The sequence below is a fragment of the Ambystoma mexicanum genome, unplaced genomic scaffold, assembly GCF_040938575.1.
Source record: "Ambystoma mexicanum isolate Mex_15411 unplaced genomic scaffold, UKY_AmexF1_1 Mex_scaf106, whole genome shotgun sequence".
NCBI classification, from domain to species: domain Eukaryota; kingdom Metazoa; phylum Chordata; class Amphibia; order Caudata; family Ambystomatidae; genus Ambystoma; species Ambystoma mexicanum.
The window spans coordinates 280,139-297,373 of NW_027182332.1; the positions used below are offsets into that span (position 1 = coordinate 280,139).

General features: G+C 47.9%; 56 non-coding genes across 56 annotated transcripts; all 56 read left to right on the top strand.

Moving 5' to 3' along the window:
* The first annotated feature begins 86 nt into the window (after nt 1–86).
* On the top strand, nt 87–205 carry LOC138552867 (5S ribosomal RNA). The gene has a single exon (XR_011296545.1). It is a non-coding gene; the product is annotated as a 5S ribosomal RNA (ribosomal RNA).
* A 106-nt stretch (nt 206–311) lies between these two features.
* Nucleotides 312–430, top strand: LOC138552557 (5S ribosomal RNA). The gene has a single exon (XR_011296239.1). It is a non-coding gene; the product is annotated as a 5S ribosomal RNA (ribosomal RNA).
* Nucleotides 431–536: 106 nt separating this feature from the next.
* Nucleotides 537–655, top strand: LOC138551331 (5S ribosomal RNA). Its single transcript, XR_011295055.1, has one exon. It is a non-coding gene; the product is annotated as a 5S ribosomal RNA (ribosomal RNA).
* A 474-nt stretch (nt 656–1,129) lies between these two features.
* LOC138551333 (5S ribosomal RNA) lies at nt 1,130–1,248 on the top strand. The gene has a single exon (XR_011295056.1). It is a non-coding gene; the product is annotated as a 5S ribosomal RNA (ribosomal RNA).
* A 106-nt stretch (nt 1,249–1,354) lies between these two features.
* LOC138552761 (5S ribosomal RNA) lies at nt 1,355–1,473 on the top strand. Its single transcript, XR_011296439.1, has one exon. It is a non-coding gene; the product is annotated as a 5S ribosomal RNA (ribosomal RNA).
* Nucleotides 1,474–1,579: 106 nt separating this feature from the next.
* Nucleotides 1,580–1,698, top strand: LOC138551334 (5S ribosomal RNA). The gene has a single exon (XR_011295057.1). It is a non-coding gene; the product is annotated as a 5S ribosomal RNA (ribosomal RNA).
* Nucleotides 1,699–1,804: 106 nt separating this feature from the next.
* On the top strand, nt 1,805–1,923 carry LOC138551335 (5S ribosomal RNA). The gene has a single exon (XR_011295058.1). It is a non-coding gene; the product is annotated as a 5S ribosomal RNA (ribosomal RNA).
* A 106-nt stretch (nt 1,924–2,029) lies between these two features.
* LOC138553013 (5S ribosomal RNA) lies at nt 2,030–2,148 on the top strand. Its single transcript, XR_011296690.1, has one exon. It is a non-coding gene; the product is annotated as a 5S ribosomal RNA (ribosomal RNA).
* Nucleotides 2,149–2,254: 106 nt separating this feature from the next.
* On the top strand, nt 2,255–2,373 carry LOC138551336 (5S ribosomal RNA). Its single transcript, XR_011295059.1, has one exon. It is a non-coding gene; the product is annotated as a 5S ribosomal RNA (ribosomal RNA).
* A 106-nt stretch (nt 2,374–2,479) lies between these two features.
* LOC138553131 (5S ribosomal RNA) lies at nt 2,480–2,598 on the top strand. Its single transcript, XR_011296807.1, has one exon. It is a non-coding gene; the product is annotated as a 5S ribosomal RNA (ribosomal RNA).
* Nucleotides 2,599–3,061: 463 nt separating this feature from the next.
* Nucleotides 3,062–3,180, top strand: LOC138551337 (5S ribosomal RNA). Its single transcript, XR_011295060.1, has one exon. It is a non-coding gene; the product is annotated as a 5S ribosomal RNA (ribosomal RNA).
* Nucleotides 3,181–3,287: 107 nt separating this feature from the next.
* LOC138552868 (5S ribosomal RNA) lies at nt 3,288–3,406 on the top strand. Its single transcript, XR_011296546.1, has one exon. It is a non-coding gene; the product is annotated as a 5S ribosomal RNA (ribosomal RNA).
* Nucleotides 3,407–3,512: 106 nt separating this feature from the next.
* LOC138552558 (5S ribosomal RNA) lies at nt 3,513–3,631 on the top strand. The gene has a single exon (XR_011296240.1). It is a non-coding gene; the product is annotated as a 5S ribosomal RNA (ribosomal RNA).
* Nucleotides 3,632–3,737: 106 nt separating this feature from the next.
* On the top strand, nt 3,738–3,856 carry LOC138551338 (5S ribosomal RNA). Its single transcript, XR_011295061.1, has one exon. It is a non-coding gene; the product is annotated as a 5S ribosomal RNA (ribosomal RNA).
* Nucleotides 3,857–4,330: 474 nt separating this feature from the next.
* On the top strand, nt 4,331–4,449 carry LOC138551339 (5S ribosomal RNA). The gene has a single exon (XR_011295062.1). It is a non-coding gene; the product is annotated as a 5S ribosomal RNA (ribosomal RNA).
* A 106-nt stretch (nt 4,450–4,555) lies between these two features.
* LOC138552872 (5S ribosomal RNA) lies at nt 4,556–4,674 on the top strand. Its single transcript, XR_011296550.1, has one exon. It is a non-coding gene; the product is annotated as a 5S ribosomal RNA (ribosomal RNA).
* A 106-nt stretch (nt 4,675–4,780) lies between these two features.
* Nucleotides 4,781–4,899, top strand: LOC138551341 (5S ribosomal RNA). Its single transcript, XR_011295064.1, has one exon. It is a non-coding gene; the product is annotated as a 5S ribosomal RNA (ribosomal RNA).
* Nucleotides 4,900–5,005: 106 nt separating this feature from the next.
* Nucleotides 5,006–5,124, top strand: LOC138551342 (5S ribosomal RNA). The gene has a single exon (XR_011295065.1). It is a non-coding gene; the product is annotated as a 5S ribosomal RNA (ribosomal RNA).
* A 106-nt stretch (nt 5,125–5,230) lies between these two features.
* On the top strand, nt 5,231–5,349 carry LOC138553014 (5S ribosomal RNA). The gene has a single exon (XR_011296691.1). It is a non-coding gene; the product is annotated as a 5S ribosomal RNA (ribosomal RNA).
* Nucleotides 5,350–5,455: 106 nt separating this feature from the next.
* Nucleotides 5,456–5,574, top strand: LOC138551343 (5S ribosomal RNA). Its single transcript, XR_011295066.1, has one exon. It is a non-coding gene; the product is annotated as a 5S ribosomal RNA (ribosomal RNA).
* A 106-nt stretch (nt 5,575–5,680) lies between these two features.
* On the top strand, nt 5,681–5,799 carry LOC138553132 (5S ribosomal RNA). The gene has a single exon (XR_011296808.1). It is a non-coding gene; the product is annotated as a 5S ribosomal RNA (ribosomal RNA).
* A 655-nt stretch (nt 5,800–6,454) lies between these two features.
* Nucleotides 6,455–6,573, top strand: LOC138553062 (5S ribosomal RNA). The gene has a single exon (XR_011296739.1). It is a non-coding gene; the product is annotated as a 5S ribosomal RNA (ribosomal RNA).
* A 106-nt stretch (nt 6,574–6,679) lies between these two features.
* Nucleotides 6,680–6,798, top strand: LOC138551344 (5S ribosomal RNA). Its single transcript, XR_011295067.1, has one exon. It is a non-coding gene; the product is annotated as a 5S ribosomal RNA (ribosomal RNA).
* Nucleotides 6,799–7,261: 463 nt separating this feature from the next.
* Nucleotides 7,262–7,380, top strand: LOC138551409 (5S ribosomal RNA). The gene has a single exon (XR_011295131.1). It is a non-coding gene; the product is annotated as a 5S ribosomal RNA (ribosomal RNA).
* A 107-nt stretch (nt 7,381–7,487) lies between these two features.
* Nucleotides 7,488–7,606, top strand: LOC138552869 (5S ribosomal RNA). Its single transcript, XR_011296547.1, has one exon. It is a non-coding gene; the product is annotated as a 5S ribosomal RNA (ribosomal RNA).
* A 106-nt stretch (nt 7,607–7,712) lies between these two features.
* On the top strand, nt 7,713–7,831 carry LOC138552559 (5S ribosomal RNA). The gene has a single exon (XR_011296241.1). It is a non-coding gene; the product is annotated as a 5S ribosomal RNA (ribosomal RNA).
* Nucleotides 7,832–7,937: 106 nt separating this feature from the next.
* LOC138551345 (5S ribosomal RNA) lies at nt 7,938–8,056 on the top strand. The gene has a single exon (XR_011295068.1). It is a non-coding gene; the product is annotated as a 5S ribosomal RNA (ribosomal RNA).
* Nucleotides 8,057–8,162: 106 nt separating this feature from the next.
* LOC138552983 (5S ribosomal RNA) lies at nt 8,163–8,281 on the top strand. Its single transcript, XR_011296661.1, has one exon. It is a non-coding gene; the product is annotated as a 5S ribosomal RNA (ribosomal RNA).
* Nucleotides 8,282–8,387: 106 nt separating this feature from the next.
* LOC138551346 (5S ribosomal RNA) lies at nt 8,388–8,506 on the top strand. Its single transcript, XR_011295069.1, has one exon. It is a non-coding gene; the product is annotated as a 5S ribosomal RNA (ribosomal RNA).
* A 106-nt stretch (nt 8,507–8,612) lies between these two features.
* Nucleotides 8,613–8,731, top strand: LOC138551347 (5S ribosomal RNA). Its single transcript, XR_011295070.1, has one exon. It is a non-coding gene; the product is annotated as a 5S ribosomal RNA (ribosomal RNA).
* Nucleotides 8,732–8,837: 106 nt separating this feature from the next.
* Nucleotides 8,838–8,956, top strand: LOC138553015 (5S ribosomal RNA). The gene has a single exon (XR_011296692.1). It is a non-coding gene; the product is annotated as a 5S ribosomal RNA (ribosomal RNA).
* Nucleotides 8,957–9,062: 106 nt separating this feature from the next.
* Nucleotides 9,063–9,181, top strand: LOC138551349 (5S ribosomal RNA). The gene has a single exon (XR_011295071.1). It is a non-coding gene; the product is annotated as a 5S ribosomal RNA (ribosomal RNA).
* Nucleotides 9,182–9,287: 106 nt separating this feature from the next.
* LOC138553133 (5S ribosomal RNA) lies at nt 9,288–9,406 on the top strand. The gene has a single exon (XR_011296809.1). It is a non-coding gene; the product is annotated as a 5S ribosomal RNA (ribosomal RNA).
* A 655-nt stretch (nt 9,407–10,061) lies between these two features.
* On the top strand, nt 10,062–10,180 carry LOC138551350 (5S ribosomal RNA). The gene has a single exon (XR_011295072.1). It is a non-coding gene; the product is annotated as a 5S ribosomal RNA (ribosomal RNA).
* A 463-nt stretch (nt 10,181–10,643) lies between these two features.
* On the top strand, nt 10,644–10,762 carry LOC138552653 (5S ribosomal RNA). Its single transcript, XR_011296333.1, has one exon. It is a non-coding gene; the product is annotated as a 5S ribosomal RNA (ribosomal RNA).
* A 107-nt stretch (nt 10,763–10,869) lies between these two features.
* Nucleotides 10,870–10,988, top strand: LOC138552870 (5S ribosomal RNA). The gene has a single exon (XR_011296548.1). It is a non-coding gene; the product is annotated as a 5S ribosomal RNA (ribosomal RNA).
* Nucleotides 10,989–11,094: 106 nt separating this feature from the next.
* LOC138552560 (5S ribosomal RNA) lies at nt 11,095–11,213 on the top strand. Its single transcript, XR_011296242.1, has one exon. It is a non-coding gene; the product is annotated as a 5S ribosomal RNA (ribosomal RNA).
* A 106-nt stretch (nt 11,214–11,319) lies between these two features.
* Nucleotides 11,320–11,438, top strand: LOC138551351 (5S ribosomal RNA). The gene has a single exon (XR_011295073.1). It is a non-coding gene; the product is annotated as a 5S ribosomal RNA (ribosomal RNA).
* Nucleotides 11,439–11,912: 474 nt separating this feature from the next.
* LOC138551353 (5S ribosomal RNA) lies at nt 11,913–12,031 on the top strand. The gene has a single exon (XR_011295075.1). It is a non-coding gene; the product is annotated as a 5S ribosomal RNA (ribosomal RNA).
* Nucleotides 12,032–12,137: 106 nt separating this feature from the next.
* LOC138553095 (5S ribosomal RNA) lies at nt 12,138–12,256 on the top strand. The gene has a single exon (XR_011296772.1). It is a non-coding gene; the product is annotated as a 5S ribosomal RNA (ribosomal RNA).
* A 106-nt stretch (nt 12,257–12,362) lies between these two features.
* LOC138551354 (5S ribosomal RNA) lies at nt 12,363–12,481 on the top strand. The gene has a single exon (XR_011295077.1). It is a non-coding gene; the product is annotated as a 5S ribosomal RNA (ribosomal RNA).
* A 106-nt stretch (nt 12,482–12,587) lies between these two features.
* Nucleotides 12,588–12,706, top strand: LOC138551355 (5S ribosomal RNA). Its single transcript, XR_011295078.1, has one exon. It is a non-coding gene; the product is annotated as a 5S ribosomal RNA (ribosomal RNA).
* Nucleotides 12,707–12,812: 106 nt separating this feature from the next.
* On the top strand, nt 12,813–12,931 carry LOC138553016 (5S ribosomal RNA). Its single transcript, XR_011296693.1, has one exon. It is a non-coding gene; the product is annotated as a 5S ribosomal RNA (ribosomal RNA).
* A 106-nt stretch (nt 12,932–13,037) lies between these two features.
* LOC138551356 (5S ribosomal RNA) lies at nt 13,038–13,156 on the top strand. Its single transcript, XR_011295079.1, has one exon. It is a non-coding gene; the product is annotated as a 5S ribosomal RNA (ribosomal RNA).
* Nucleotides 13,157–13,262: 106 nt separating this feature from the next.
* Nucleotides 13,263–13,381, top strand: LOC138553134 (5S ribosomal RNA). Its single transcript, XR_011296810.1, has one exon. It is a non-coding gene; the product is annotated as a 5S ribosomal RNA (ribosomal RNA).
* Nucleotides 13,382–14,036: 655 nt separating this feature from the next.
* LOC138553063 (5S ribosomal RNA) lies at nt 14,037–14,155 on the top strand. The gene has a single exon (XR_011296740.1). It is a non-coding gene; the product is annotated as a 5S ribosomal RNA (ribosomal RNA).
* Nucleotides 14,156–14,261: 106 nt separating this feature from the next.
* LOC138551357 (5S ribosomal RNA) lies at nt 14,262–14,380 on the top strand. Its single transcript, XR_011295080.1, has one exon. It is a non-coding gene; the product is annotated as a 5S ribosomal RNA (ribosomal RNA).
* A 463-nt stretch (nt 14,381–14,843) lies between these two features.
* LOC138551358 (5S ribosomal RNA) lies at nt 14,844–14,962 on the top strand. The gene has a single exon (XR_011295081.1). It is a non-coding gene; the product is annotated as a 5S ribosomal RNA (ribosomal RNA).
* A 107-nt stretch (nt 14,963–15,069) lies between these two features.
* Nucleotides 15,070–15,188, top strand: LOC138552871 (5S ribosomal RNA). The gene has a single exon (XR_011296549.1). It is a non-coding gene; the product is annotated as a 5S ribosomal RNA (ribosomal RNA).
* A 106-nt stretch (nt 15,189–15,294) lies between these two features.
* On the top strand, nt 15,295–15,413 carry LOC138552561 (5S ribosomal RNA). Its single transcript, XR_011296243.1, has one exon. It is a non-coding gene; the product is annotated as a 5S ribosomal RNA (ribosomal RNA).
* Nucleotides 15,414–15,519: 106 nt separating this feature from the next.
* Nucleotides 15,520–15,638, top strand: LOC138551360 (5S ribosomal RNA). The gene has a single exon (XR_011295082.1). It is a non-coding gene; the product is annotated as a 5S ribosomal RNA (ribosomal RNA).
* Nucleotides 15,639–16,112: 474 nt separating this feature from the next.
* On the top strand, nt 16,113–16,231 carry LOC138551361 (5S ribosomal RNA). The gene has a single exon (XR_011295083.1). It is a non-coding gene; the product is annotated as a 5S ribosomal RNA (ribosomal RNA).
* Nucleotides 16,232–16,337: 106 nt separating this feature from the next.
* On the top strand, nt 16,338–16,456 carry LOC138553186 (5S ribosomal RNA). The gene has a single exon (XR_011296853.1). It is a non-coding gene; the product is annotated as a 5S ribosomal RNA (ribosomal RNA).
* Nucleotides 16,457–16,562: 106 nt separating this feature from the next.
* LOC138551362 (5S ribosomal RNA) lies at nt 16,563–16,681 on the top strand. The gene has a single exon (XR_011295084.1). It is a non-coding gene; the product is annotated as a 5S ribosomal RNA (ribosomal RNA).
* A 106-nt stretch (nt 16,682–16,787) lies between these two features.
* Nucleotides 16,788–16,906, top strand: LOC138551363 (5S ribosomal RNA). Its single transcript, XR_011295085.1, has one exon. It is a non-coding gene; the product is annotated as a 5S ribosomal RNA (ribosomal RNA).
* A 106-nt stretch (nt 16,907–17,012) lies between these two features.
* Nucleotides 17,013–17,131, top strand: LOC138553017 (5S ribosomal RNA). Its single transcript, XR_011296694.1, has one exon. It is a non-coding gene; the product is annotated as a 5S ribosomal RNA (ribosomal RNA).
* Nucleotides 17,132–17,235: the final 104 nt, after the last annotated feature.

Genomic DNA, 17,235 nt, shown 5'->3' on the forward strand with positions numbered 1-17,235 from the left:
GAAGTGAGCCATTTCTCAATTGCCTTTCAAAACTGCAAGGTCTAGCCGACTATATGCTTAAAAGTACAAAACTCACTAGGCCCAGAGCCTACGGCCACACCACACTGAATGCGCCTGATCTCGTCTGATCTCGGAAGCTAAGCAGTGTCGGGCCTAGTTAGTACCTGGATGGGAGACCGCATGGGAATACCAGGTGCTGTAGGCTTTTTTGTGCTCCAAGTTCAGGAAGTGAGCCATTTCTCAATTGCCTTTCAAAACTGCAAGGTCTAGCCGACTAGATGCTTAAAAGTACAAAACTCACTAGGCCCAGAGCCTACGGCCACACCACACTGAATGCGCCCGATCTCGTCTGATCTCGGAAGCTAAGCAGTGTCGGGCCTAGTTAGTACCTGGATGGGAGACCGCCTGGGAATATCAGGTGCTGTAGGCTTTTTTGTGCTCCAAGTTCAGGAAGTGAGCCATTTCTCAATTGCCTTTCAAAACTGCAAGGTCTAGCCGACTAGATGCTTAAAAGTACAAAACTCACTAGGCCCAGAGCCTACGGCCACACCACACTGAATGCGCCCGATCTCGTCTGATCTCGGAAGCTAAGCAGTGTCGGGCCTAGTTAGTACCTGGATGGGAGACCGCCTGGGAATACCAGGTGCTGTAGGCTATTTTGTGCTCCATGATTAGTAATTGCGCAACTTCTCAATTACTTTTCAAATTTGGTATGTTTCCAAAATAATTGTATCCCGTTTTATAGCGGAAATGTTGGACAGCATTATGAGGGCTGGAGCTACCTATTTACATATAATTAGCATACAGGTAGTGTGTTCATGGGTAATAAATCGACTTTCACATGTAATGCAGTACAGAGAATATTGAGTCCTTCAAGAGGCATGAAAGAAAGCCGTTATTGTGTTGATTGTTCTCTCCACCTCCCTGCAACAGAAACAGGATGGATGGATTAAAGTTATCCTACCAGACATAGGAGTCCTGAATGGGCCCACCAGTCTTATATATCTCGCCTGATCGAGCCTGATCGAGCGCTGATCGAGCGATGAGCGTGGTATCATGTTGCAAGTGGCTGCATGGCTTAGCTTACTAAATGCAAATGCATAAGAGTAATATTCTTAGCATTTCTAGAGCCTACGGCCACACCACACTGAATGCGCCCGATCTCGTCTGATCTCGGAAGCTAAGCAGTGTCGGGCCTAGTTAGTACCTGGATGGGAGACCGCCTGGGAATACCAGGTGCTGTAGGCTTTTTTGTGCTCCAAGTTCAGGAAGTGAGCCATTTCTCAATTGCCTTTCAAAACTGCAAGGTCTAGCCGACTAGATGCTTAAAAGTACAAAACTCACTAGGCCCAGAGCCTACGGCCACACCACACTGAATGCGCCCGATCTCGTCTGATCTCGGAAGCTAAGCAGTGTTGGGCCTAGTTAGTACCTGGATGGGAGACCGCCTGGGAATACCAGGTGCTGTAGGCTTTTTTGTGCTCCAAGTTCAGGAAGTGAGCCATTTCTCAATTGCCTTTCAAAACTGCAAGGTCTAGCCGACTAGATGCTTAAAAGTACAAAACTCACTAGGCCCAGAGCCTACGGCCACACCACACTGAATGCGCCCGATCTCGTCTGATCTCGGAAGCTAAGCAGTGTCGGGCCTAGTTAGTACCTGGATGGGAGACCGCCTGGGAATACCAGGTGCTGTAGGCTTTTTTGTGCTCCAAGTTCAGGAAGTGAGCCATTTCTCAATTGCCTTTCAAAACTGCAAGGTCTAGCCGACTAGATGCTTAAAAGTACAAAACTCACTAGGCCCAGAGCCTACGGCCACACCACACTGAATGCGCCCGATCTCGTCTGATCTCGGAAGCTAAGCAGTGTCGGGCCTAGTTAGTACCTGGATGGGAGACCGCCTGGGAATACCAGGTGCTGTAGGCTTTTTTGTGCTCCAAGTTCAGGAAGTGAGCCATTTCTCAATTGCCTTTCAAAACTGCAAGGTCTAGCCGACTAGATGCTTAAAAGTACAAAACTCACTAGGCCCAGAGCCTACGGCCACACCACACTGAATGCGCCCGATCTCGTCTGATCTCGGAAGCTAAGCAGTGTCAGGCCTAGTTAGTACCTGGATGGGAGACCGCCTGGGAATACCAGGTGCTGTAGGCTTTTTTGTGCTCCAAGTTCAGGAAGTGAGCCATTTCTCAATTGCCTTTCAAAACTGCAAGGTCTAGCCGACTAGATGCTTAAAAGTACAAAACTCACTAGGACCAGAGCCTACGGCCACACCACACTGAATGCGCCCGATCTCGTCTGATCTCGGAAGCTAAGCAGTGTCGGGCCTAGTTAGTACCTGGATGGGAGACCGCCTGGGAATACCAGGTGCTGTAGGCTTTTTTGTGCTCCAAGTTCAGGAAGTGAGCCATTTCTCAATTGCCTTTCAAAACTGCAAGGTCTAGCCGACTAGATGCTTAAAAGTACAAAACTCACTAGGCCCAGAGCCTACGGCCACACCACACTGAATGCGCCCGATCTCGTCTGATCTCGGAAGCTAAGCAGTGTCGGGCCTAGTTAGTACCTGGATGGGAGACCGCCTGGCAATACCAGGTGCTGTAGGCTATTTTGTGCTCCATGATTAGTAATTGCACAACTTCTCAATTACTTTTCAAATTTGGTATGTTTCCAAAATAATTGTATCCCGTTTTATAGCGGAAATGTTGGACAACATTATGAGGGCTGGAGCTACCTATTTACATATAATTAGCATACAGGTAGTGTGTTCATGGGTAATAAATCGACTTTCACATGTAATGCAGTACAGAGAATATTGAGTCCTTCAAGAGGCATGAAAGAAAGCCGTTATTGTGTTGATTGTTCTCTCCACCTCCCTGCAACAGAAACAGGATGGATGGATTAAAGTTATCCTACCAGACATAGGAGTCCTGAATGGGCCCACCAGTCTTATATATCTCGCCTGATCGAGCCTGATCGAGCGATGAGCGTGGTATCATGTTGCAAGTGGCTGCATGGCTTAGCTTACTAAATGCAAATGCATAAGAGTAATATTCTTAGCATTTCTAGAGCCTACGGCCACACCACACTGAATGCGCCCGATCTCGTCTGATCTCGGAAGCTAAGCAGTGTCGGGCCTAGTTAGTACCTGGATGGGAGACCGCCTGGGAATACCAGGTGCTGTAGGCTTTTTTTTTGCTCCAAGTTCAGGAAGTGAGCCATTTCTCAATTGCCTTTCAAAACTGCAAGGTCTAGCCGACTAGATGCTTAAAAGTACAAAACTCACTAGGCCCAGAGCCTACGGCCACACCACACTGAATGCGCCTGATCTCGTCTGATCTCGGAAGCTAAGCAGTGTCGGGCCTAGTTAGTACCTGGATGGGAGACCGCATGGGAATACCAGGTGCTGTAGGCTTTTTTGTGCTCCAAGTTCAGGAAGTGAGCCATTTCTCAATTGCCTTTCAAAACTGCAAGGTCTAGCCGACTAGATGCTTAAAAGTACAAAACTCACTAGGCCCAGAGCCTACGGCCACACCACACTGAATGCGCCCGATCTCGTCTGATCTCGGAAGCTAAGCAGTGTCGGGCCTAGTTAGTACCTGGATGGGAGACCGCCTGGGAATATCAGGTGCTGTAGGCTTTTTTGTGCTCCAAGTTCAGGAAGTGAGCCATTTCTCAATTGCCTTTCAAAACTGCAAGGTCTAGCCGACTAGATGCTTAAAAGTACAAAACTCACTAGGCCCAGAGCCTACGGCCACACCACACTGAATGCGCCCGATCTCGTCTGATCTCGGAAGCTAAGCAGTGTCGGGCCTAGTTAGTACCTGGATGGGAGACCGCCTGGGAATACCAGGTGCTGTAGGCTATTTTGTGCTCCATGATTAGTAATTGCGCAACTTCTCAATTACTTTTCAAATTTGGTATGTTTCCAAAATAATTGTATCCCGTTTTATAGCGGAAATGTTGGACAGCATTATGAGGGCTGGAGCTACCTATTTACATATAATTAGCATACAGGTAGTGTGTTCATGGGTAATAAATCGACTTTCACATGTAATGCAGTACAGAGAATATTGAGTCCTTCAAGAGGCATGAAAGAAAGCTGTTATTGTGTTGATTGTTCTCTCCACCTCCCTGCAACAGAAACAGGATGGATGGATTAAAGTTATCCTACCAGACATAGGAGTCCTGAATGGGCCCACCAGTCTTATATATCTCGCCTGATCGAGCCTGATCGAGCGCTGATCGAGCGATGAGCGTGGTATCATGTTGCAAGTGGCTGCATGGCTTAGCTTACTAAATGCAAATGCATAAGAGTAATATTCTTAGCATTTCTAGAGCCTACGGCCACACCACACTGAATGCGCCCGATCTCGTCTGATCTCGGAAGCTAAGCAGTGTCGGGCCTAGTTAGTACCTGGATGGGAGACCGCCTGGGAATACCAGGTGCTGTAGGCTTTTTTGTGCTCCAAGTTCAGGAAGTGAGCCATTTCTCAATTGCCTTTCAAAACTGCAAGGTCTAGCCGACTAGATGCTTAAAAGTACAAAACTCACTAGGCCCAGAGCCTACGGCCACACCACACTGAATGCGCCCGATCTCGTCTGATCTCGGAAGCTAAGCAGTGTTGGGCCTAGTTAGTACCTGGATGGGAGACCGCCTGGGAATACCAGGTGCTGTAGGCTTTTTTGTGCTCCAAGTTCAGGAAGTGAGCCATTTCTCAATTGCCTTTCAAAACTGCAAGGTCTAGCCGACTAGATGCTTAAAAGTACAAAACTCACTAGGCCCAGAGCCTACGGCCACACCACACTGAATGCGCCCGATCTCGTCTGATCTCGGAAGCTAAGCAGTGTCGGGCCTAGTTAGTACCTGGATGGGAGACCGCCTGGGAATACCAGGTGCTGTAGGCTTTTTTGTGCTCCAAGTTCAGGAAGTGAGCCATTTCTCAATTGCCTTTCAAAACTGCAAGGTCTAGCCGACTAGATGCTTAAAAGTACAAAACTCACTAGGCCCAGAGCCTACGGCCACACCACACTGAATGCGCCCGATCTCGTCTGATCTCGGAAGCTAAGCAGTGTCGGGCCTAGTTAGTACCTGGATGGGAGACCGCCTGGGAATACCAGGTGCTGTAGGCTTTTTTGTGCTCCAAGTTCAGGAAGTGAGCCATTTCTCAATTGCCTTTCAAAACTGCAAGGTCTAGCCGACTAGATGCTTAAAAGTACAAAACTCACTAGGCCCAGAGCCTACGGCCACACCACACTGAATGCGCCCGATCTCGTCTGATCTCGGAAGCTAAGCAGTGTCAGGCCTAGTTAGTACCTGGATGGGAGACCGCCTGGGAATACCAGGTGCTGTAGGCTTTTTTGTGCTCCAAGTTCAGGAAGTGAGCCATTTCTCAATTGCCTTTCAAAACTGCAAGGTCTAGCCGACTAGATGCTTAAAAGTACAAAACTCACTAGGACCAGAGCCTACGGCCACACCACACTGAATGCGCCCGATCTCGTCTGATCTCGGAAGCTAAGCAGTGTCGGGCCTAGTTAGTACCTGGATGGGAGACCGCCTGGGAATACCAGGTGCTGTAGGCTTTTTTGTGCTCCAAGTTCAGGAAGTGAGCCATTTCTCAATTGCCTTTCAAAACTGCAAGGTCTAGCCGACTAGATGCTTAAAAGTACAAAACTCACTAGGCCCAGAGCCTACGGCCACACCACACTGAATGCGCCCGATCTCGTCTGATCTCGGAAGCTAAGCAGTGTCGGGCCTAGTTAGTACCTGGATGGGAGACCGCCTGGCAATACCAGGTGCTGTAGGCTATTTTGTGCTCCATGATTAGTAATTGCACAACTTCTCAATTACTTTTCAAATTTGGTATGTTTCCAAAATAATTTTATCCCGTTTTATAGCGGAAATGTTGGACAACATTATGAGGGCTGGAGCTACCTATTTACATATAATTAGCATACAGGTAGTGTGTTCATGGGTAATAAATCGACTTTCACATGTAATGCAGTACAGAGAATATTGAGTCCTTCAAGAGGCATGAAAGAAAGCCGTTATTGTGTTGATTGTTCTCTCCACCTCCCTGCAACAGAAACAGGATGGATGGATTAAAGTTATCCTACCAGACATAGGAGTCCTGAATGGGCCCACCAGTCTTATATATCTCGCCTGATCGAGCCTGATCGAGCGATGAGCGTGGTATCATGTTGCAAGTGGCTGCATGGCTTAGCTTACTAAATGCAAATGCATAAGAGTAATATTCTTAGCATTTCTAGAGCCTACGGCCACACCACACTAAGCAGTGTCGGGCCTAGTTAGTACCTGGATGGGAGACCGCCTGGGAATACCAGGTGCTGTAGGCTTTTTTGTGCTCCAAGTTCAGGAAGTGAGCCATTTCTCAATTGCCTTTCAAAACTGCAAGGTCTAGCCGACTAGATGCTTAAAAGTACAAAAGTCACTAGGACCAGAGCCTACGGCCACACCACACTGAATGCGCCCGATCTCGTCTGATCTCGGAATCTAAGCAGTGTCGGGCCTAGTTAGTACCTGGATGGGAGACCGCCTGGGAATACCAGGTGCTGTAGGCTTTTTTGTGCTCCAAGTTCAGGAAGTGAGCCATTTCTCAATTGCCTTTCAAAACTGCAAGGTCTAGCCGACTAGATGCTTAAAAGTACAAAACTCACTAGGCCCAGAGCCTACGGCCACACCACACTGAATGCGCCCGATCTCGTCTGATCTCGGAAGCTAAGCAGTGTCGGGCCTAGTTAGTACCTGGATGGGAGACCGCCTGGGAATACCAGGTGCTGTAGGCTATTTTGTGCTCCATGATTAGTAATTGCACAACTTCTCAATTACTTTTCAAATTTGGTATGTTTCCAAAATAATTGTATCCCGTTTTATAGCGGAAATGTTGGACAACATTATGAGGGCTGGAGCTACCTATTTACATATAATTAGCATACAGGTAGTGTGTTCATGGGTAATAAATCGACTTTCACATGTAATGCAGTACAGAGAATATTGAGTCCTTCAAGAGGCATGAAAGAAAGCCGTTATTGTGTTGATTGTTCTCTCCACCTCCCTGCAACAGAAACAGGATGGATGGATTAAAGTTATCCTACCAGACATAGGAGTCCTGAATGGGCCCACCAGTCTTATATATCTCGCCTGATCGAGCCTGATCGAGCGATGAGCGTGGTATCATGTTGCAAGTGGCTGCATGGCTTAGCTTACTAAATGCAAATGCATAAGAGTAATATTCTTAGCATTTCTAGAGCCTACGGCCACACCACACTGAATGCGCCCGATCTCGTCTGATCTCGGAAGCTAAGCAGTGTCGGGCCTAGTTAGTACTTGGATGGGAGACCGCCTGGGAATACCAGGTGCTGTAGGCTTTTTTTTTGCTCCAAGTTCAGGAAGTGAGCCATTTCTCAATTGCCTTTCAAAACTGCAAGGTCTAGCCGACTAGATGCTTAAAAGTACAAAACTCACTAGGCCCAGAGCCTACGGCCACACCACACTGAATGCGCCTGATCTCGTCTGATCTCGGAAGCTAAGCAGTGTCGGGCCTAGTTAGTACCTGGATGGGAGACCGCATGGGAATACCAGGTGCTGTAGGCTTTTTTGTGCTCCAAGTTCAGGAAGTGAGCCATTTCTCAATTGCCTTTCAAAACTGCAAGGTCTAGCCGACTAGATGCTTAAAAGTACAAAACTCACTAGGCCCAGAGCCTACGGCCACACCACACTGAATGCGCCCGATCTCGTCTGATCTCGGAAGCTAAGCAGTGTCGGGCCTAGTTAGTACCTGGATGGGAGACCGCCTGGGAATATCAGGTGCTGTAGGCTTTTTTGTGCTCCAAGTTCAGGAAGTGAGCCATTTCTCAATTGCCTTTCAAAACTGCAAGGTCTAGCCGACTAGATGCTTAAAAGTACAAAACTCACTAGGCCCAGAGCCTACGGCCACACCACACTGAATGCGCCCGATCTCGTCTGATCTCGGAAGCTAAGCAGTGTCGGGCCTAGTTAGTACCTGGATGGGAGACCGCCTGGGAATACCAGGTGCTGTAGGCTTTTTTGTGCTCCAAGTTCAGGAAGTGAGCCATTTCTCAATTGCCTTTCAAAACTGCAAGGTCTAGCCGACTAGATGCTTAAAAGTACAAAACTCACTAGGCCCAGAGCCTACGGCCACACCACACTGAATGCGCCCGATCTCGTCTGATCTCGGAAGCTAAGCAGTGTTGGGCCTAGTTAGTACCTGGATGGGAGACCGCCTGGGAATACCAGGTGCTGTAGGCTTTTTTGTGCTCCAAGTTCAGGAAGTGAGCCATTTCTCAATTGCCTTTCAAAACTGCAAGGTCTAGCCGACTAGATGCTTAAAAGTACAAAACTCACTAGGCCCAGAGCCTACGGCCACACCACACTGAATGCGCCCGATCTCGTCTGATCTCGGAAGCTAAGCAGTGTCGGGCCTAGTTAGTACCTGGATGGGAGACCGCCTGGGAATACCAGGTGCTGTAGGCTTTTTTGTGCTCCAAGTTCAGGAAGTGAGCCATTTCTCAATTGCCTTTCAAAACTGCAAGGTCTAGCCGACTAGATGCTTAAAAGTACAAAACTCACTAGGCCCAGAGCCTACGGCCACACCACACTGAATGCGCCCGATCTCGTCTGATCTCGGAAGCTAAGCAGTGTCGGGCCTAGTTAGTACCTGGATGGGAGACCGCCTGGGAATACCAGGTGCTGTAGGCTTTTTTGTGCTCCAAGTTCAGGAAGTGAGCCATTTCTCAATTGCCTTTCAAAACTGCAAGGTCTAGCCGACTAGATGCTTAAAAGTACAAAACTCACTAGGCCCAGAGCCTACGGCCACACCACACTGAATGCGCCCGATCTCGTCTGATCTCGGAAGCTAAGCAGTGTCAGGCCTAGTTAGTACCTGGATGGGAGACCGCCTGGGAATACCAGGTGCTGTAGGCTTTTTTGTGCTCCAAGTTCAGGAAGTGAGCCATTTCTCAATTGCCTTTCAAAACTGCAAGGTCTAGCCGACTAGATGCTTAAAAGTACAAAACTCACTAGGACCAGAGCCTACGGCCACACCACACTGAATGCGCCCGATCTCGTCTGATCTCGGAAGCTAAGCAGTGTCGGGCCTAGTTAGTACCTGGATGGGAGACCGCCTGGGAATACCAGGTGCTGTAGGCTTTTTTGTGCTCCAAGTTCAGGAAGTGAGCCATTTCTCAATTGCCTTTCAAAACTGCAAGGTCTAGCCGACTAGATGCTTAAAAGTACAAAACTCACTAGGCCCAGAGCCTACGGCCACACCACACTGAATGCGCCCGATCTCGTCTGATCTCGGAAGCTAAGCAGTGTCGGGCCTAGTTAGTACCTGGATGGGAGACCGCCTGGCAATACCAGGTGCTGTAGGCTATTTTGTGCTCCATGATTAGTAATTGCACAACTTCTCAATTACTTTTCAAATTTGGTATGTTTCCAAAATAATTTTATCCCGTTTTATAGCGGAAATGTTGGACAACATTATGAGGGCTGGAGCTACCTATTTACATATAATTAGCATACAGGTAGTGTGTTCATGGGTAATAAATCGACTTTCACATGTAATGCAGTACAGAGAATATTGAGTCCTTCAAGAGGCATGAAAGAAAGCCGTTATTGTGTTGATTGTTCTCTCCACCTCCCTGCAACAGAAACAGGATGGATGGATTAAAGTTATCCTACCAGACATAGGAGTCCTGAATGGGCCCACCAGTCTTATATATCTCGCCTGATCGAGCCTGATCGAGCGATGAGCGTGGTATCATGTTGCAAGTGGCTGCATGGCTTAGCTTACTAAATGCAAATGCATAAGAGTAATATTCTTAGCATTTCTAGAGCCTACGGCCACACCACACTAAGCAGTGTCGGGCCTAGTTAGTACCTGGATGGGAGACCGCCTGGGAATACCAGGTGCTGTAGGCTTTTTTGTGCTCCAAGTTCAGGAAGTGAGCCATTTCTCAATTGCCTTTCAAAACTGCAAGGTCTAGCCGACTAGATGCTTAAAAGTACAAAACTCACTAGGCCCAGAGCCTACGGCCACACCACACTGAATGCGCCCGATCTCGTCTGATCTCGGAAGCTAAGCAGTGTCGGGCCTAGTTAGTACCTGGATGGGAGACCGCCTGGGAATACCAGGTGCTGTAGGCTATTTTGTGCTCCATGATTAGTAATTGCACAACTTCTCAATTACTTTTCAAATTTGGTATGTTTCCAAAATAATTGTATCCCGTTTTATAGCGGAAATGTTGGACAACATTATGAGGGCTGGAGCTACCTATTTACATATAATTAGCATACAGGTAGTGTGTTCATGGGTAATAAATCGACTTTCACATGTAATGCAGTACAGAGAATATTGAGTCCTTCAAGAGGCATGAAAGAAAGCCGTTATTGTGTTGATTGTTCTCTCCACCTCCCTGCAACAGAAACAGGATGGATGGATTAAAGTTATCCTACCAGACATAGGAGTCCTGAATGGGCCCACCAGTCTTATATATCTCGCCTGATCGAGCCTGATCGAGCGATGAGCGTGGTATCATGTTGCAAGTGGCTGCATGGCTTAGCTTACTAAATGCAAATGCATAAGAGTAATATTCTTAGCATTTCTAGAGCCTACGGCCACACCACACTGAATGCGCCTGATCTCGTCTGATCTCGGAAGCTAAGCAGTGTCGGGCCTAGTTAGTACCTGGATGGGAGACCGCCTGGGAATACCAGGTGCTGTAGGCTTTTTTTTTGCTCCAAGTTCAGGAAGTGAGCCATTTCTCAATTGCCTTTCAAAACTGCAAGGTCTAGCCGACTATATGCTTAAAAGTACAAAACTCACTAGGCCCAGAGCCTACGGCCACACCACACTGAATGCGCCTGATCTCGTCTGATCTCGGAAGCTAAGCAGTGTCGGGCCTAGTTAGTACCTGGATGGGAGACCGCATGGGAATACCAGGTGCTGTAGGCTTTTTTGTGCTCCAAGTTCAGGAAGTGAGCCATTTCTCAATTGCCTTTCAAAACTGCAAGGTCTAGCCGACTAGATGCTTAAAAGTACAAAACTCACTAGGCCCAGAGCCTACGGCCACACCACACTGAATGCGCCCGATCTCGTCTGATCTCGGAAGCTAAGCAGTGTCGGGCCTAGTTAGTACCTGGATGGGAGACCGCCTGGGAATATCAGGTGCTGTAGGCTTTTTTGTGCTCCAAGTTCAGGAAGTGAGCCATTTCTCAATTGCCTTTCAAAACTGCAAGGTCTAGCCGACTAGATGCTTAAAAGTACAAAACTCACTAGGCCCAGAGCCTACGGCCACACCACACTGAATGCGCCCGATCTCGTCTGATCTCGGAAGCTAAGCAGTGTCGGGCCTAGTTAGTACCTGGATGGGAGACCGCCTGGGAATACCAGGTGCTGTAGGCTATTTTGTGCTCCATGATTAGTAATTGCGCAACTTCTCAATTACTTTTCAAATTTGGTATGTTTCCAAAATAATTGTATCCCGTTTTATAGCGGAAATGTTGGACAGCATTATGAGGGCTGGAGCTACCTATTTACATATAATTAGCATACAGGTAGTGTGTTCATGGGTAATAAATCGACTTTCACATGTAATGCAGTACAGAGAATATTGAGTCCTTCAAGAGGCATGAAAGAAAGCCGTTATTGTGTTGATTGTTCTCTCCACCTCCCTGCAACAGAAACAGGATGGATGGATTAAAGTTATCCTACCAGACATAGGAGTCCTGAATGGGCCCACCAGTCTTATATATCTCGCCTGATCGAGCCTGATCGAGCGCTGATCGAGCGATGAGCGTGGTATCATGTTGCAAGTGGCTGCATGGCTTAGCTTACTAAATGCAAATGCATAAGAGTAATATTCTTAGCATTTCTAGAGCCTACGGCCACACCACACTGAATGCGCCCGATCTCGTCTGATCTCGGAAGCTAAGCAGTGTCGGGCCTAGTTAGTACCTGGATGGGAGACCGCCTGGGAATACCAGGTGCTGTAGGCTTTTTTGTGCTCCAAGTTCAGGAAGTGAGCCATTTCTCAATTGCCTTTCAAAACTGCAAGGTCTAGCCGACTAGATGCTTAAAAGTACAAAACTCACTAGGCCCAGAGCCTACGGCCACACCACACTGAATGCGCCCGATCTCGTCTGATCTCGGAAGCTAAGCAGTGTTGGGCCTAGTTAGTACCTGGATGGGAGACCGCCTGGGAATACCAGGTGCTGTAGGCTTTTTTGTGCTCCAAGTTCAGGAAGTGAGCCATTTCTCAATTGCCTTTCAAAACTGCAAGGTCTAGCCGACTAGATGCTTAAAAGTACAAAACTCACTAGGCCCAGAGCCTACGGCCACACCACACTGAATGCGCCCGATCTCGTCTGATCTCGGAAGCTAAGCAGTGTCGGGCCTAGTTAGTACCTGGATGGGAGACCGCCTGGGAATACCAGGTGCTGTAGGCTTTTTTGTGCTCCAAGTTCAGGAAGTGAGCCATTTCTCAATTGCCTTTCAAAACTGCAAGGTCTAGCCGACTAGATGCTTAAAAGTACAAAACTCACTAGGCCCAGAGCCTACGGCCACACCACACTGAATGCGCCCGATCTCGTCTGATCTCGGAAGCTAAGCAGTGTCGGGCCTAGTTAGTACCTGGATGGGAGACCGCCTGGGAATACCAGGTGCTGTAGGCTTTTTTGTGCTCCAAGTTCAGGAAGTGAGCCATTTCTCAATTGCCTTTCAAAACTGCAAGGTCTAGCCGACTAGATGCTTAAAAGTACAAAACTCACTAGGCCCAGAGCCTACGGCCACACCACACTGAATGCGCCCGATCTCGTCTGATCTCGGAAGCTAAGCAGTGTCAGGCCTAGTTAGTACCTGGATGGGAGACCGCCTGGGAATACCAGGTGCTGTAGGCTTTTTTGTGCTCCAAGTTCAGGAAGTGAGCCATTTCTCAATTGCCTTTCAAAACTGCAAGGTCTAGCCGACTAGATGCTTAAAAGTACAAAACTCACTAGGACCAGAGCCTACGGCCACACCACACTGAATGCGCCCGATCTCGTCTGATCTCGGAAGCTAAGCAGTGTCGGGCCTAGTTAGTACCTGGATGGGAGACCGCCTGGGAATACCAGGTGCTGTAGGCTTTTTTGTGCTCCAAGTTCAGGAAGTGAGCCATTTCTCAATTGCCTTTCAAAACTGCAAGGTCTAGCCGACTAGATGCTTAAAAGTACAAAACTCACTAGGCCCAGAGCCTACGGCCACACCACACTGAATGCGCCCGATCTCGTCTGATCTCGGAAGCTAAGCAGTGTCGGGCCTAGTTAGTACCTGGATGGGAGACCGCCTGGCAATACCAGGTGCTGTAGGCTATTTTGTGCTCCATGATTAGTAATTGCACAACTTCTCAATTACTTTTCAAATTTGGTATGTTTCCAAAATAATTTTATCCCGTTTTATAGCGGAAATGTTGGACAACATTATGAGGGCTGGAGCTACCTATTTACATATAATTAGCATACAGGTAGTGTGTTCATGGGTAATAAATCGACTTTCACATGTAATGCAGTACAGAGAATATTGAGTCCTTCAAGAGGCATGAAAGAAAGCCGTTATTGTGTTGATTGTTCTCTCCACCTCCCTGCAACAGAAACAGGATGGATGGATTAAAGTTATCCTACCAGACATAGGAGTCCTGAATGGGCCCACCAGTCTTATATATCTCGCCTGATCGAGCCTGATCGAGCGATGAGCGTGGTATCATGTTGCAAGTGGCTGCATGGCTTAGCTTACTAAATGCAAATGCATAAGAGTAATATTCTTAGCATTTCTAGAGCCTACGGCCACACCACACTAAGCAGTGTCGGGCCTAGTTAGTACCTGGATGGGAGACCGCCTGGGAATACCAGGTGCTGTAGGCTTTTTTGTGCTCCAAGTTCAGGAAGTGAGCCATTTCTCAATTGCCTTTCAAAACTGCAAGGTCTAGCCGACTAGATGCTTAAAAGTACAAAACTCACTAGGACCAGAGCCTACGGCCACACCACACTGAATGCGCCCGATCTCGTCTGATCTCGGAATCTAAGCAGTGTCGGGCCTAGTTAGTACCTGGATGGGAGACCGCCTGGGAATACCAGGTGCTGTAGGCTTTTTTGTGCTCCAAGTTCAGGAAGTGAGCCATTTCTCAATTGCCTTTCAAAACTGCAAGGTCTAGCCGACTAGATGCTTAAAAGTACAAAACTCACTAGGCCCAGAGCCTACGGCCACACCACACTGAATGCGCCCGATCTCGTCTGATCTCGGAAGCTAAGCAGTGTCGGGCCTAGTTAGTACCTGGATGGGAGACCGCCTGGGAATACCAGGTGCTGTAGGCTATTTTGTGCTCCATGATTAGTAATTGCACAACTTCTCAATTACTTTTCAAATTTGGTATGTTTCCAAAATAATTGTATCCCGTTTTATAGCGGAAATGTTGGACAACATTATGAGGGCTGGAGCTACCTATTTACATATAATTAGCATACAGGTAGTGTGTTCATGGGTAATAAATCGACTTTCACATGTAATGCAGTACAGAGAATATTGAGTCCTTCAAGAGGCATGAAAGAAAGCCGTTATTGTGTTGATTGTTCTCTCCACCTCCCTGCAACAGAAACAGGATGGATGGATTAAAGTTATCCTACCAGACATAGGAGTCCTGAATGGGCCCACCAGTCTTATATATCTCGCCTGATCGAGCCTGATCGAGCGATGAGCGTGGTATCATGTTGCAAGTGGCTGCATGGCTTAGCTTACTAAATGCAAATGCATAAGAGTAATATTCTTAGCATTTCTAGAGCCTACGGCCACACCACACTGAATGCGCCCGATCTCGTCTGATCTCGGAAGCTAAGCAGTGTCGGGCCTAGTTAGTACCTGGATGGGAGACCGCCTGGGAATACCAGGTGCTGTAGGCTTTTTTTTTGCTCCAAGTTCAGGAAGTGAGCCATTTCTCAATTGCCTTTCAAAACTGCAAGGTCTAGCCGACTAGATGCTTAAAAGTACAAAACTCACTAGGCCCAGAGCCTACGGCCACACCACACTGAATGCGCCTGATCTCGTCTGATCTCGGAAGCTAAGCAGTGTCGGGCCTAGTTAGTACCTGGATGGGAGACCGCATGGGAATACCAGGTGCTGTAGGCTTTTTTGTGCTCCAAGTTCAGGAAGTGAGCCATTTCTCAATTGCCTTTCAAAACTGCAAGGTCTAGCCGACTAGATGCTTAAAAGTACAAAACTCACTAGGCCCAGAGCCTACGGCCACACCACACTGAATGCGCCCGATCTCGTCTGATCTCGGAAGCTAAGCAGTGTCGGGCCTAGTTAGTACCTGGATGGGAGACCGCCTGGGAATATCAGGTGCTGTAGGCTTTTTTGTGCTCCAAGTTCAGGAAGTGAGCCATTTCTCAATTGCCTTTCAAAACTGCAAGGTCTAGCCGACTAGATGCTTAAAAGTACAAAACTCACTAGGCCCAGAGCCTACGGCCACACCACACTGAATGCGCCCGATCTCGTCTGATCTCGGAAGCTAAGCAGTGTCGGGCCTAGTTAGTACCTGGATGGGAGACCGCCTGGGAATACCAGGTGCTGTAGGCTATTTTGTGCTCCATGATTAGTAATTGCGCAACTTCTCAATTACTTTTCAAATTTGGTATGTTTCCAAAATAATTGTATCCCGTTTTATAGCGGAAATGTTGGACAGCATTATGAGGGCTGGAGCTACCTATTTACATATAATTAGCATACAGGTAGTGTGTTCATGGGTAATAAATCGACTTTCACATGTAATGCAGTACAGAGAATATTGAGTCCTTCAAGAGGCATGAAAGAAAGCCGTTATTGTGTTGATTGTTCTCTCCACCTCCCTGCAACAGAAACAGGATGGATGGATTAAAGTTATCCTACCAGACATAGGAGTCCTGAATGGGCCCACCAGTCTTATATATCTCGCCTGATCGAGCCTGATCGAGCGCTGATCGAGCGATGAGCGTGGTATCATGTTGCAAGTGGCTGCATGGCTTAGCTTACTAAATGCAAATGCATAAGAGTAATATTCTTAGCATTTCTAGAGCCTACGGCCACACCACACTGAATGCGCCCGATCTCGTCTGATCTCGGAAGCTAAGCAGTGTCGGGCCTAGTTAGTACCTGGATGGGAGACCGCCTGGGAATACCAGGTGCTGTAGGCTTTTTTGTGCTCCAAGTTCAGGAAGTGAGCCATTTCTCAATTGCCTTTCAAAACTGCAAGGTCTAGCCGACTAGATGCTTAAAAGTACAAAACTCACTAGGCCCAGAGCCTACGGCCACACCACACTGAATGCGCCCGATCTCGTCTGATCTCGGAAGCTAAGCAGTGTTGGGCCTAGTTAGTACCTGGATGGGAGACCGCCTGGGAATACCAGGTGCTGTAGGCTTTTTTGTGCTCCAAGTTCAGGAAGTGAGCCATTTCTCAATTGCCTTTCAAAACTGCAAGGTCTAGCCGACTAGATGCTTAAAAGTACAAAACTCACTAGGCCCAGAGCCTACGGCCACACCACACTGAATGCGCCCGATCTCGTCTGATCTCGGAAGCTAAGCAGTGTCGGGCCTAGTTAGTACCTGGATGGGAGACCGCCTGGGAATACCAGGTGCTGTAGGCTTTTTTGTGCTCCAAGTTCAGGAAGTGAGCCATTTCTCAATTGCCTTTCAAAACTGCAAGGTCTAGCCGACTAGATGCTTAAAAGTACAAAACTCACTAGGCCCAGAGCCTACGGCCACACCACACTGAATGCGCCCGATCTCGTCTGATCTCGGAAGCTAAGCAGTGTCGGGCCTAGTTAGTACCTGGATGGGAGACCGCCTGGGAATACCAGGTGCTGTAGGCTTTTTTGTGCTCCAAGTTCAGGAAGTGAGCCATTTCTCAATTGCCTTTCAAAACTGCAAGGTCTAGCCGACTAGATGCTTAAAAGTACAAAACTCACTAGGCCCAGAGCCTACGGCCACACCACACTGAATGCGCCCGATCTCGTCTGATCTCGGAAGCTAAGCAGTGTCAGGCCTAGTTAGTACCTGGATGGGAGACCGCCTGGGAATACCAGGTGCTGTAGGCTTTTTTGTGCTCCAAGTTCAGGAAGTGAGCCATTTCTCAATTGCCTTTCAAAACTGCAAGGTCTAGCCGACTAGATGCTTAAAAGTACAAAACTCACTAGGACCA